Source organism: Megascapheus bottae, chromosome 26, assembly GCF_031878675.1.
Source record: "Megascapheus bottae isolate mThoBot1 chromosome 26, mThoBot2.hap1, whole genome shotgun sequence".
NCBI classification, from domain to species: Eukaryota; Metazoa; Chordata; class Mammalia; order Rodentia; family Geomyidae; genus Megascapheus; species Megascapheus bottae.
This window is the reverse complement of record NC_143534.1, coordinates 22,565,825-22,578,164: the sequence shown is the minus strand read 5'-3', so window position 1 is coordinate 22,578,164 and position 12,340 is coordinate 22,565,825. Positions and strand designations below refer to the sequence as shown.

The following is a 12,340-nucleotide window of genomic DNA, read 5'->3' as shown; positions in this document are numbered from 1 at the left end:
TTTCTACTAAAATTGTGCTCTTTCTTTGAAAGACCCTCTTTCTGGTAAATATTGATAAGAAAATCTTTAATATAAAACGAGCTGTAGTTTTTTAGTCCATTTGAAAATCATAAGTTCTGGTTTTAATTATATCCTCAGGGAAAATATCTAAGGAAACCAAAAGAACTAATATAATTAGGCAAAATTGCATAATCAAAGCCAAATCATGGGGTTATTAAAACTCAGGAAGTGATTTCCCTGAATTTAATTCATTTCTCTGATTCAGACATCTTGCTTACCTAAATGTGTTGAGATGGACATTCTAGCTGTCGCCACTCTTAGCAATTTTCTCCTCAAAACTGTTTTTGGTTTGGAAATATTTCCTTTAGTAGACAGTAGACATATTGGAGTCTGGGTGAGTAGAAAGATGGCCAGACAGAAGGGAGCAATTTGTTTCATTTAATTTTGAAAACCTCTATCTTTGTATCTCTTTTTCTGTGTCTGTCTGTCTCTTTGTCTCTCCTTCCCTCCCTTCTCACCTTTCTTGGAGATGCAATCTAGGTTTCTACATATGCTAGGCAAGTGCTTTACCACTGAGATATATTCTGACTAATTTTTCTTAAAAGCCTTGTTCTTTGTTATTATAATCTTCATTATGTATAAAATGAATTTTTCAGTCTCTAATATCTATATAACATTCAGAGGATTAATAGCACTAATTTATGAAGATTTTTTGTGTGTGGGGGGGGGTCATGGGGCTTGAACACAGCCTGGGCACTGTCCCTGAGCTCTTCAGCTCAAGGCTACCACATTACCCTTTGAACCAAGCCCCACTTCCTGTTTTTTAGAGATTAATTGGAGATAAGAGTCTCAGGTCCTTTTGTGCCTGAGATGGTTTTGAACCTTGATCCTCAGATCTCAGCCTCCTGAGTAGCTAGGAGTCACCGCACCCGGCTAATTCATAAAGATTTTGTTAAAATTCATAGGAAAAACTAAGGTCCAGAATAATAGATGAACCTACAAACAGCATGTGCAACCTTTTTACAAATATGATTGGATTAGTCCTGGTTCCCCTAGAGAAACAGATCCAATAGGGTAGATGAAAACAAGATGTGAATTATATATGCATAGATCTCTTCCCAATATGTAAATATTATAGTTTTTTTCCACCCCTCCATTTGGTGGGGAGGGATGTCAGGAGAATTAAGGAAGTGAGGGAAGAAGGGATAAGGGGGAGGAACTAATGTAAAGGAGAGTAAGAATGGAAATGTGTTTTTTTGGTTTCAGTTTCTTCTATATCCATCCATCCATCCATCCATCCATCCATCCATCCATCCATCCATCCATCCATCCATCCATCTGCTAGTTAAGACCTGAAAGCAATCAGGTATTGTGAGGTGTGCCTGTAGTTGCAGCTTCTTGAGAGGCTGAAGCAAGAGGATCTCTTGAGTCCAAGCAGTGGCATGGGCAATATACCTTTTATGTTTTGTTAAAAGCAAACAAAAACTGAAAAGCTTACAAGATAACAAATGAGCCTGCCTCAATTTTCTTTATGCTGACCAAGGAAATGAGACTTCTGGGTCAAAGGTGAGGTTTTATTACTACATTATCATTCTCAAATTTGGTTCCCATTCCTGTACCTCCAGGCCAGGATTCCTGCAGTGCTCTGTACTGTGCAGCAGGAGAGGCTTTTCAACATGGGCTTTGCAAGGATATTTGTATGGAGATAACATCTCTCTCCCAAGCAAAGGGCAATCTTACTTGCTATGGTTATGAAAGACTAAGCTTTCTAAATTCAGGGAAGAGAATTGGTAACATTTCCTTAAGCTCAGTGGCTCACATGTGTAATCCTACTACTCAGAATGCAGGCTGAGATGTGGGCTAGCCTGGGCAGGAATGTCTGTGGGACTATTATCTCTAATTAAGCACCAAAGCTGAAAGTGGAGTTGTAGATCAAATGGTAGACTTCCAGCCTTGAGTGGAAAAAGCTCAGGAACAGTACCTAGGCCCTGAGTTCACGCTGCAGTACTAGCACCACACAAACACAAACACATTTCTGTAAAGATTCTAATGAAATGAAATATATTTTATTTTCATATTTTATTATGAAAAAATATTTTGATTTCCCAAAACTGGAAGCAACTCTCAGAGTGTTGTTGAAGAGATAGAAGTTATCTTGTATCTTGTGTTGGAAAAGCTCAAACTCTTATCTCAAAAATACATCATTATCATGTCTTAGGGAGCATGACATGTTTTAATCATTATTATCAAAATTTTGATCCACAGAAGATGGAAGACATTTATTGTTCTAAACACAACATTGTGCTACCAATTTTTATTTATATTTATCTATCTCACAGTCAATACCGAGTTCCTTTTTAGCACTTGTAAATCAGTATTCTCGGTCTTTTATTCATTTTGGTCTTCATAGAAACTCTGTGAGGCAAATATCATATCATATCACATTAAAACTGAGGTATGTGTTTGTACTATAAAAATACTACAAACTGTACAGACAAGTAGCTTGTTGAATACATTCTGTATGTAGAATCCATAAATATATCTACCTGCAAAACTGCTACATTAAACACAATACATGGTGAATGCTCACAACTTAATTGTGACATTTTTGTATTCAGGGAATTATATGTATATATAAGTTTATTAATGCCAATCACTGATAGCACTGATTATTGGAAACCAGAATTTAATATTAAACCTTAAAACAGACAATTATTGCTATATATACCCAGTGGTAAACATAAATGGGTTTTATTTTATTAGTGATAACTTAATTCCATCACCCTATGAATCTTTGTAGTTTTTGTTTCATTAAATCCCGCTAGGAACGCTGAGTGGAAGCAAGGTAAGTTTTGTTTCTGTTTTCTTCTGCTTACTTCCCATATCCTTGCTATTTTCTGGTTTCATGTAAGTTCATGACTACATTTTTTTGTGTGAAATGAGAATATTGCATGGGATAGTAATAAACCAGGGGAAATTTTAATGTATGTTTAAGTGAATACATTTTATTATCCATTTTAAATAATGAAGTATGAGACTGAAGAGTAAGAGCTTTTTTCCTAGTATTGTTTTTTATAAGCCCTCCATAATTAATAATGATCAAATACAGATTTTGTGGGAATATATTGTGGAAACACTTACCTTGGTTGCTGTTAGGTTTTGTACACCACAGAGCCTGGTGATAAGCTTTCCCTGTGATTCCCGTGCACTCCTATCTCCTTTCTTACTTTCCTTCTATTTGAATGAAATGTTTCCTAATTTCTTAATTTATTCTATGAAGCATTTTACCATTCCTCCTGCCATTTTTTATTCAAAATATTATGCTGAAACGTTACTCAAAAATCTCTTCAATTAAATATGTCACACATGAGTAGCTATGAGCAATCCCAGTACACTTTCTTGTCAGGTCTTTTTTATTTTTTCCCTAGGCCATTCTTTCTTAGTAAAGTCCTTTTTTGGAGACATTATAATGCATATATATGAAAATAATAGGTAAAATGTCATATTCTAATACAGTGACTAAAATGGCATCTTATTCTAAAAGATTATATGCCTCTTGTGAACAGTGAAAATTGTGAGTTATCCTGATGTGTAAGTAGAGTCCTGGGTGAGATTTCCCTGGAAACTCCTTGATATTCATTATCTCAATGCTTTCTTTATATTAAAACATCTCAAAATTTAATAGGAATGCTGTCTATGTTACTACACATATATTTCGGGAGCATAATATAAATTTGTACAGAGGCTGGCCCTGGACAATCACTAGTTAGGTTGGCTTATATTCATTCCTTTATAATTCTTGACCATTTTTTAGACCAAATTTTCTCTTAGGAAATTCCTACCTGGTAGTGAGATTAGAATTCACTCACTCAAACAATGTATATGTGTGCTTTCCAAGTGGTTGTTAACATGGATTGTTTCTCTTTTTCACTAAATAGTTTATTTTTATGTCTAAGATGTTATGTGTGAAGTGTTATCTTTTAAGCCCATTAGAAGTTTATGAGAACAAAAGTACTTGTTTCCTATGTTCAGATTAAAACAGTAGAGCCCAGAAAGTAGCTCAGTTAGTTGTAATATTATTGACTGCCTGTCTGTATAAGGCCTAGGTTTCATGGAGGAAAAGGAAATAGAAAAGTTCAGAAGTTCTTAATTAGTTCATTAAAAGTTCTATATTTTGTTTGTTAAACTACTTTTAGATCTGGCTTAATAAATATGGCAGCAAAAAATGATATACATGCTGTTTTTCATTTCTAAGAATTATACTGTGTGTTTTTCACTTTTTCCCATTGCAAGAAGTGATTTGCATTTATTAATAGCAAGAAAAGATTTATGATTTTTTTTTCTTTTTGGTGAGTTGTGGGCCTGGTTACTGTCCCTGAGCTCTACCAGCTCAAGGCTACCACCCTACCCCTTGAGCCACAGCCCCACTTCCCCTATTTTAGTGATTAAGTGGAGATAAAAGTCTTATGTTTGTTAGTTCTTGGCATGGCTTTGAACCTCAGTCCTCAAATCTCAGTCTCCTGTGTAGCTTATGACTTCTATTACTTTAAAGGTACGAAGAAAAGTAAAGGTTTATTTTAAAACATTTTAGATAAGTGCTACCCTCCCAGCCTCTAAAAATTATGTTTCAACTTCAGTAATGAAGATACTAATTTTAATTCATTTTTATGTCAAGAGAAAGTTGACCTTTTTAAAAAATAGTCAATGTACTTATATATTATATTTTAATATGACTAGTAGGTAAGCGTGTTTACTTCTCTGCATATTGCTTATCTCCTGTCTCCCCATAAGACATTTAAAAAATTCACATGAATGAAGATTAAATAGTTTGTCATTAATATTCCTGTGAAAAGAAAATTAATTGATGCTTTCTTGATATTTTAACTACATTCCAAAACGGACTGACTGACTGATGAGTCTAATTCACATCACTTCACCTAGGTCTGAGATGTGGCTCAGTTGGAGAATGTTTACCTAAATATATGGGGCTCTGGGTTATATTGCAGCACTACAAACTTTATTAAAAGGGGGGGGGGGAGAAAAGAAAGAAACAATTACCTCACTTTTTAGCCACTAGTGTGAGGTGGATGGACCCCAAAGAGACATGAAGAACAAGTAAAACTGAAAAAGAATATGACTGACTGAAGAGCTCCTAGAGTGTGACTGGATAGTAGACTCTGGTCTAATGAAATATTTCCATGTCCTGAAGTCAAGAAACCAACTTTGATTTTTTTTTTGGAAGATGCAAAATCGACATTGTCATTCTACACGGTTAGATAGCTTTTATGACTCAGCACCATCTGTTCTTTTAAAATCTTCTCTTGCCATTTGTTGTGTGGAATCATGTTGCCTGTGTTTCAAAATGGAAATATTTAATTTTTCTGGGGAATAGACATTTCATATAGTGTCATAAACCCAACATTTCAATCATATCAGCTTACGATAAGGATGATAAGGATCAAGTTGGTAAGATGAGGCTTACTTACTTACCTCATCAGTACCAATATACAGTTGCTGAGAGTTGCTGAATATTTCTTCATATAGTCTTAAAAATTTGGTGTTGAACTCTGTTTAGTAGACCAGAGTTTATATTACATGAACTAGACTATGTCTAACATAACAACATCTGTTATTTGTTTTTTCTGGTCTAAGACACCCTTAAAAGATGTTGTTTAGCATTTATTTGGTTTGATTTATTTATTTTTTACTAGCAATAAGTAATTGTACAGAGGTGTTCAACTGAATGTATCATTACCTGACTACAGTGTTGTTGTGATTATCATTATTTGAGAATACAGAGGTTTGACCTCAGGACCTTTACCTTGCTAGGCAAATGCTCAGTCACTTAGGCCTATCTGCAGCCTTGTCTCTTCTTTATCATTGTCCAGTCTTAAAATGACTTGAATTTGTGTGTGTGTGTGTGTGTGTGTGTGTGTGTGTGTGTGTGTGTTAGGGGTGGTGGTGTTAGTGTCAGTAGAGGTACTTTTTTCTCCTTTTCTTTCTCCCTTTTTATATTAAAAAAGAGTGATTTTTATTGTAGTAGAATGTACTGTTCCATGAAGTGAAATCATATTATATATTTACATATTTTAGTTTTTGAAAGGTTGCTATAGATTTATCATTTTTACTTGTGAAGTTTCTTCCACACCCACCCCACGGCATGTTTTCAATTGTTTTCTGTGTATACTGGGAAATTACTTTCCCTGGTGAATTGACCAATTAATCAACTAGTTGTAACATTAACACAAGTGCCTTCTGGAATCCTATTTGTGATACTTAGGAGACTTGGAAACATTCCCTGTGAAGTTATTTTCACCCCATGCAATCCAAGCAAAAAGTAGTTTAATTCATTTTGTCAATATCCAAATAAATATTTTGTGTAGCATACTGCAGCTCATGAATGGTTAACATTACTCATTAAATGAGAAAAATATTAGAGATCCCCTCAAAAGTGTAGGAAAATGCATTTAGTGGATTATGTTTGTAGCAATATAATTGAACTGATTAAATTTTTTATTCTGTTAAGAGTAATAAAAGTAATTTGGGAAACTATTGTAAATTTGGGTATCATAAAAGCTTTTGTGTTTCCTCTTTGCATGATGGGTAAACACAAGGTTCTAGTAGGGACATATAACCCAAACTTATTTATTTATTTATTTATTTATTCTTTCTTCCTTTTCTTTCTCTCTCCATCTCCCTCTCTCTCTCTCCCCCTTTTTCCTTCCCTCTCTGTCCCTCCCAGCTCCCTCTCTTTCTCCCTCCCCCTCTCTCCCTCTCCCTTTCTCCCCCTCTCCCCCTCTCTCCTTTGCCCCCTCTCCCTTACCAGCTCCCTCCCCCACCCTCTCTCTTTTTTTTTTTCTTTCTTTTTTTTGTGGCCAGTCTTGGGGCATGAGCTCAGGGTCTGGGCACTGTTCCTGAGCTTCTTTTGCTCAGGACTAGCACTCTACCACTTGAGCCACAGTGAAACCTGCATTTTCTTTAACAGGCAATTTTAGTCTAATAAATTATATTTTTAGCCATGGTTTTTCATTGCTGATTCTGGAGTTTGAACTCAATTTCTGGCTACTGTCCCTGAGTTTCTTTTGTTACATGCTAGTGCTCTACGACTTGAACCAGAGTTCCACTTGTGGCTTTTTTTTTTTTTTTATTAGAAATAAGAGTCTCATGGACTTTTCCTACCCAGGCTGGCTTCAAGCCGTGATCCTCAGATTTCAGATCTCAGCCTACTGAGTGGCTAGGATTCCAGGCAAGAGCACTGACAGCAGCACCAGGCTTACCTCTCACTTTTTAATATGCAGTTAACTACCTAGCCTTTCTGCCTGATGTGAAATATCTCCTCTCCTACTCTTTATCAAATACTTTATTTATTTATTTTTTTACTATTGAAAAAGAGCAATAAAGTTTGTTTTTTGTTTTGTCCTTCAAAAAGAAAAAAAAAAAGATAGGGCTGGGAGTGTGGCCTAGTGATAGAGTGCTTGCCTATCATGTATGACACCCTGGATTCAATTCCTTGGGACCACATACACAGTAAAATCTGGAAGTGATGCTGTGGCTCCAATGGTAGAGTGTTACCCTTAAGCAAAACTGCTCAAGGACAGTGATCAGGCCCTCATTCAAGCCTCAGAACCGACAAAATAAATAAATAAATAATAAAGAGAAATGTGAAGAACCAGGCAACATTCCAGGCTACAGGTTGGGAACGCCCGTACAAAGTGGTGAGATAATTTCATAATCACACAAAGGAGAAATGAGTACAGGGATTGCGTGCCAGGTGCAACTGCACCTTTTCCCTGTTTGCACATATTTGGAATTGGCTGAATGCTGAACTACCACGATAAGCCAATGCACTATTTCTTAGTGTACGTGCTTGGCTGCATACTCTTGGGATAGACTACAAGAGGCTTTCCTATTCATCCAGGAAACAGTCCACAATATATGTTGGCCTCTTTGGGGCCTGCTTTAAGTAAGCACAGGGACAGATTTAAGCCAAACTTATGAACATCTTATTCTTTTCTTTATTCTCCTTCATCTTTTGTAATACAGTTTAGTAAATATAAACTCTATTACCCATTCTATATGAAATTTTAAATTTTGGCCATTTTTGCATTCTTTTTATCTAGTGTGGGTTGAGGTTTCCATACCTGAGACATAGTCATCGAAAGGCATTTGTTAGTGACGTCCCTAGTTCAGTCTGCATAAGTTTTACCGTGTTTCTAGGGGGAAATTTTCTTGAGCTGTCTTGCATTTCTATCTAGCTTGGAAACCAAGGACTTATTTCAAGGATGTTTGAATAATCTACAGTTTTGAAATGGTTTGGAATAGTTGGCATCATTTCTTTGACTACAGTACTGAGCAAGCATGCTTACTATTTGTTTAAAAGATTTGAGTTCCCTGAATTCAGGGCTCTCTGTGTGTTCCCCTTCTTTCTTCCCATCACCTCTGAGAATGTTGGCTTAAAGAATCATTGCATGGGAGGAGGACATTGTAAAGTATTGCTGTAGTAATCAGTGTTTGTATTTATTCTGTGTTTTGCACAGCTTTACCAGTATTTGTGAAAGCCTGGCAAGCTACCTTCAGCTTGGAAGTAGGTTAAAATCAGGCTTTTCTCAATTCAATTTATTATTGTTTTCTTCAAATGGCAGTAATTGTGCACATTTATGGTGTGCTTTACAGTTCTTGACATTTGCTTTCTTTTTCAAAACTTAATCTGCCATTTGACTTCATATAGCATGTAGTTGTTTATATTTTCCTTAATTTGTTGTATCATCCTAAAGCCACTTCACAATGAAAACTTATGCAGAGGACAATAAATACAAGTACTTGCAAAGTTTCTTCATTAAGGATTCTTTTTACAATTTATTTGATTGAAAAATATATTTTTATGAAATTGTTTCATAAAACATGAATAACATCAATAGATTAATATCTATTAGTCTTATTTGTATATAAGGACAGTGAACATTCACTGAGTTATGTAAGCTGCTTACATATATTTTTGTTTTTTGGCATTTGTAAATGGCTGTTTGGGGGAAGTTGCTGTGTATCAGGTATCATGTCCTACTGTGTGATGGATTATCTCAGTCTTCTCAGTGGTCCTGAGAGGGATATGTTTATATTTTCTCCCAATTTTACATACCAGTACTAGAGACATATAGGGGGTACATTCCATGCCTAAATCTTCAGAATTGACAAATCCAAGGGTTGGTATTTATACTCCATTATTATTGTTTTTTGGTGGGCCATGGGGCTTAACTCTTGGCTTGGTCACTAACCCTGAGCTCTTTAGCTCAAGGATAGTGCTCTACTACTTCGTATCAAAGTATCACTTTGAGTTTTCTGGTGGTTAACTGGAGATAAGAGCCTCATGGATTTTTGTCGGGGCTTTCATCTGCTATACTCAGATCTCAGCCTCCTGAGTAGTTAGAATTACAGGCGTGAACTACCAGCATCCGGCTTATTTTTGACTCTTAACATAACAATTTAACCTTTATGTTCTTCAATAAAATGAAAAGAGGGGTAAGGGAAAAGGTTTATTGTCTTATCTAGATAGTCTTTAACAGCCTTTAACAGTGTAAATGAATATTATAGTACAGTTCTTAAATATTGCTTGAACACATTTAATAAGCAGCTCTCATTTTGCATAGTTAAAATAGAATTGAGTATACTAGACTGTATTCAGTCCTAATTATACTAGACTATATTCTGTCCTAATTATAGACCACAAAATGAAATCATACCAGTGCTGAAAATTTTGTATCTCAGAGTTGAGGTGCACAAAGTATTTGCTGCTCTGCCTCAAGGCGGCAAATGCTAAATCCAAATGGAACATGTTGAGACCATACACTCCATGTTCAAGGAGGCAGGGGAAGGATGCTAGTGGCCTGTAAGGAAATAGCAAATGGCAACAGTCAGATCAGTTCCTGCTTTATCAGTCTCTTTGAGGACATTTCACTTACATGGCTGATTCTAAGTGCTGTAAAGGTATATAGATTGGTGATAGGTTTCTGTGGCCTTACAGTAGAGCTTAGTAAGTTACTAATGAATCCTGTAAGAATATGGCTTCAAGGTGTAAGATTATTCTTATGTCTCATATCTCACTTCTAAATGGTTGGGTTTGCTGTACTCCCCACCCCTACTTCCACTGAAAAAATGTGTCATATTGGGAATGGATGTTTACATTTAAAGTGATGTTCTTAGGCAGGTTCGAGATGCTGTTAACCTTTGCAATGTATTTTGTGTTGGTACTTAAGAGAGATAGATGGCTGCGAAGTACATACTGGAGCCTCTCAACACACAAAGTCATCAATCTTCAAGTAGCCAGGCTCCATGCAGCATTGCACCATCCAGGATCCAGGGAACAGATCAAAGGCTCACAGGCTAGCTTGATGCCTTCTCTTTGTTTCCATAGATTCTCAGAAGAAATGAAAATAGGCTCTTAGGAACTGCTCTGCCTTTTCTTAATCTCCCTTCATAATTTAATACATATTTGCGTCTAGAATCTGGAAGGTCTTCTCATTTTATTAAACTGAAGTTTCTCTTTGTCACGTATGCATTGCTACTTTGAGTTTCTGAAATACATGAGTATAATTTCAAAATTCACTGTGTACTGATAGCTCCTGCCTGTAACCCTAACTATTCAATAGGCTATGATTTGAGGATCATGGTTTGAAGCCAGCCCAGGCAGAAGAGTCCATGAGATTCTTATGTCCAGTAAACTACCAAGAAAAGCTGGAAATGGAACTGAGGCTCAAGTTGTACAGTGATAGCTTTGAGCAAAGATAGCTCAGGAGCAGCCTGCAGGCTCTTGAGTTTAAGCCCTAAAATCAGCAACAAAAATAATCAATCAATTAATAAAAATTCAAAAAATCTTTTTAATGGCAAAATCTATCCTGATTTGAAGTTGTTTAATTGATTTTTTAAAATATTTTCAACTATTTTGTTTTATTTATTTTTTGTATTGTCGAGATAATGTATAGAGGGGTTACAGTTACATTCACCAGGTAGTAGGTGCATTACTTCTCACACATTGATATCCCTTCTCATGTTTTTGTCCCCATTTTCCTCCCCCCACCCCTCCCAATCATCTTGTTTTCCTTCTTCCTTTCCTGTTTCAAATAAATAAATAAATAAATGTATATACAACTTACCAGATAACAAAGTCACATAATTTATAACAACATCATTGTTGTCAGATACCTGGAGTAGAAATAATTAAACCTACAAGCTTAAATGTAGACCTAAAGTATACTTATTAACACTCATAGAGTATAGGTTAAATAAATTCACTTACTTTCTTTTGAACATCCTCTGAGACCCCTGGGGCTGATATTTCTTTAATTAGCAAATGTTTACAAAGTGTCTTAATAGGTGCTAGACTCTGTGGATTCAAAGTAAACTATACATGGAACTGTAACCATTGTGTTGAGAAAATTTTAACCTTCCTTTGCATATTCAAATTTGGTTAACAGTACCATTCTTATCAGTCAAGCACGTTTCTCATTATTCAAATGATCTGAGAAAACTAGTTTAACTATTAATGAACTCCTTAATGAAAGGACAATGGCTAAAATTATAAATTAAAGAATATTCTTATTGGGTATTTCACTTACTCTTATCTACTCACCAGTGATAACAACACATTGGAATGTGGGGTTTCTTTTATTTGCTTTTACAAAATACCACCTTTGTGAAAGGTGGAATTTGAGGATAGAGGCTAAGTGTATTTCTGTTTGTGTTTTTCCTTACACGTACTGTTACAGATATAGAAGTAAAAAGATGAGATCCTTATGACTGAGACATTTGCAGGCACACCAGTTAATCATTTAGTGGCTAGGGTACCTTTATGTGATATTTCCTAGGAAGAAGGATTTTACATCTGATATTGTACACATTGCATGTCCTTTTGACAAGTTCAGCAACTGACAGAAATGAATGTGTTTTTTGGTAGTGTCATGGTTTATAATAATCTCAACTATTTTGATCTCAATTTTTATGCCTGCATCCCCAGTGTCTTATGCAATTTATTAATATAACATCATAACAATGTGACTGTTTACTGACATAAACAAGCAAAAATAATGAAAGAAGAATAGTGCCATAAATTAGAAGTACAGTTCTCCTTTCTTTTTCTAATAGTATCAAGTAAACTGTGGCAAGCTAACTCAGAAGACTATGATTTTAAAATTGAGGTTTAATACTTGTATATATCACTAAATGTCACTCTCATTTGCATAGAGACATCTTGGATGCAATTCAGAATGCCTACAGACTCTTGATGCAGCCTTGTTCACACTATGGAAAAGAGACATTAAGCATTTGCATCTCTGTGTTTTGCTTTCTC

General features: G+C 35.6%; 1 protein-coding gene across 11 annotated transcripts in view; it reads left to right on the top strand.

The window, feature by feature from the left end:
* Positions 1–12,340, top strand: part of Pard3 (par-3 family cell polarity regulator) — a 575,898-nt gene that overhangs the window by 293,868 nt on the left and 269,690 nt on the right. The window lies entirely within an intron of this gene.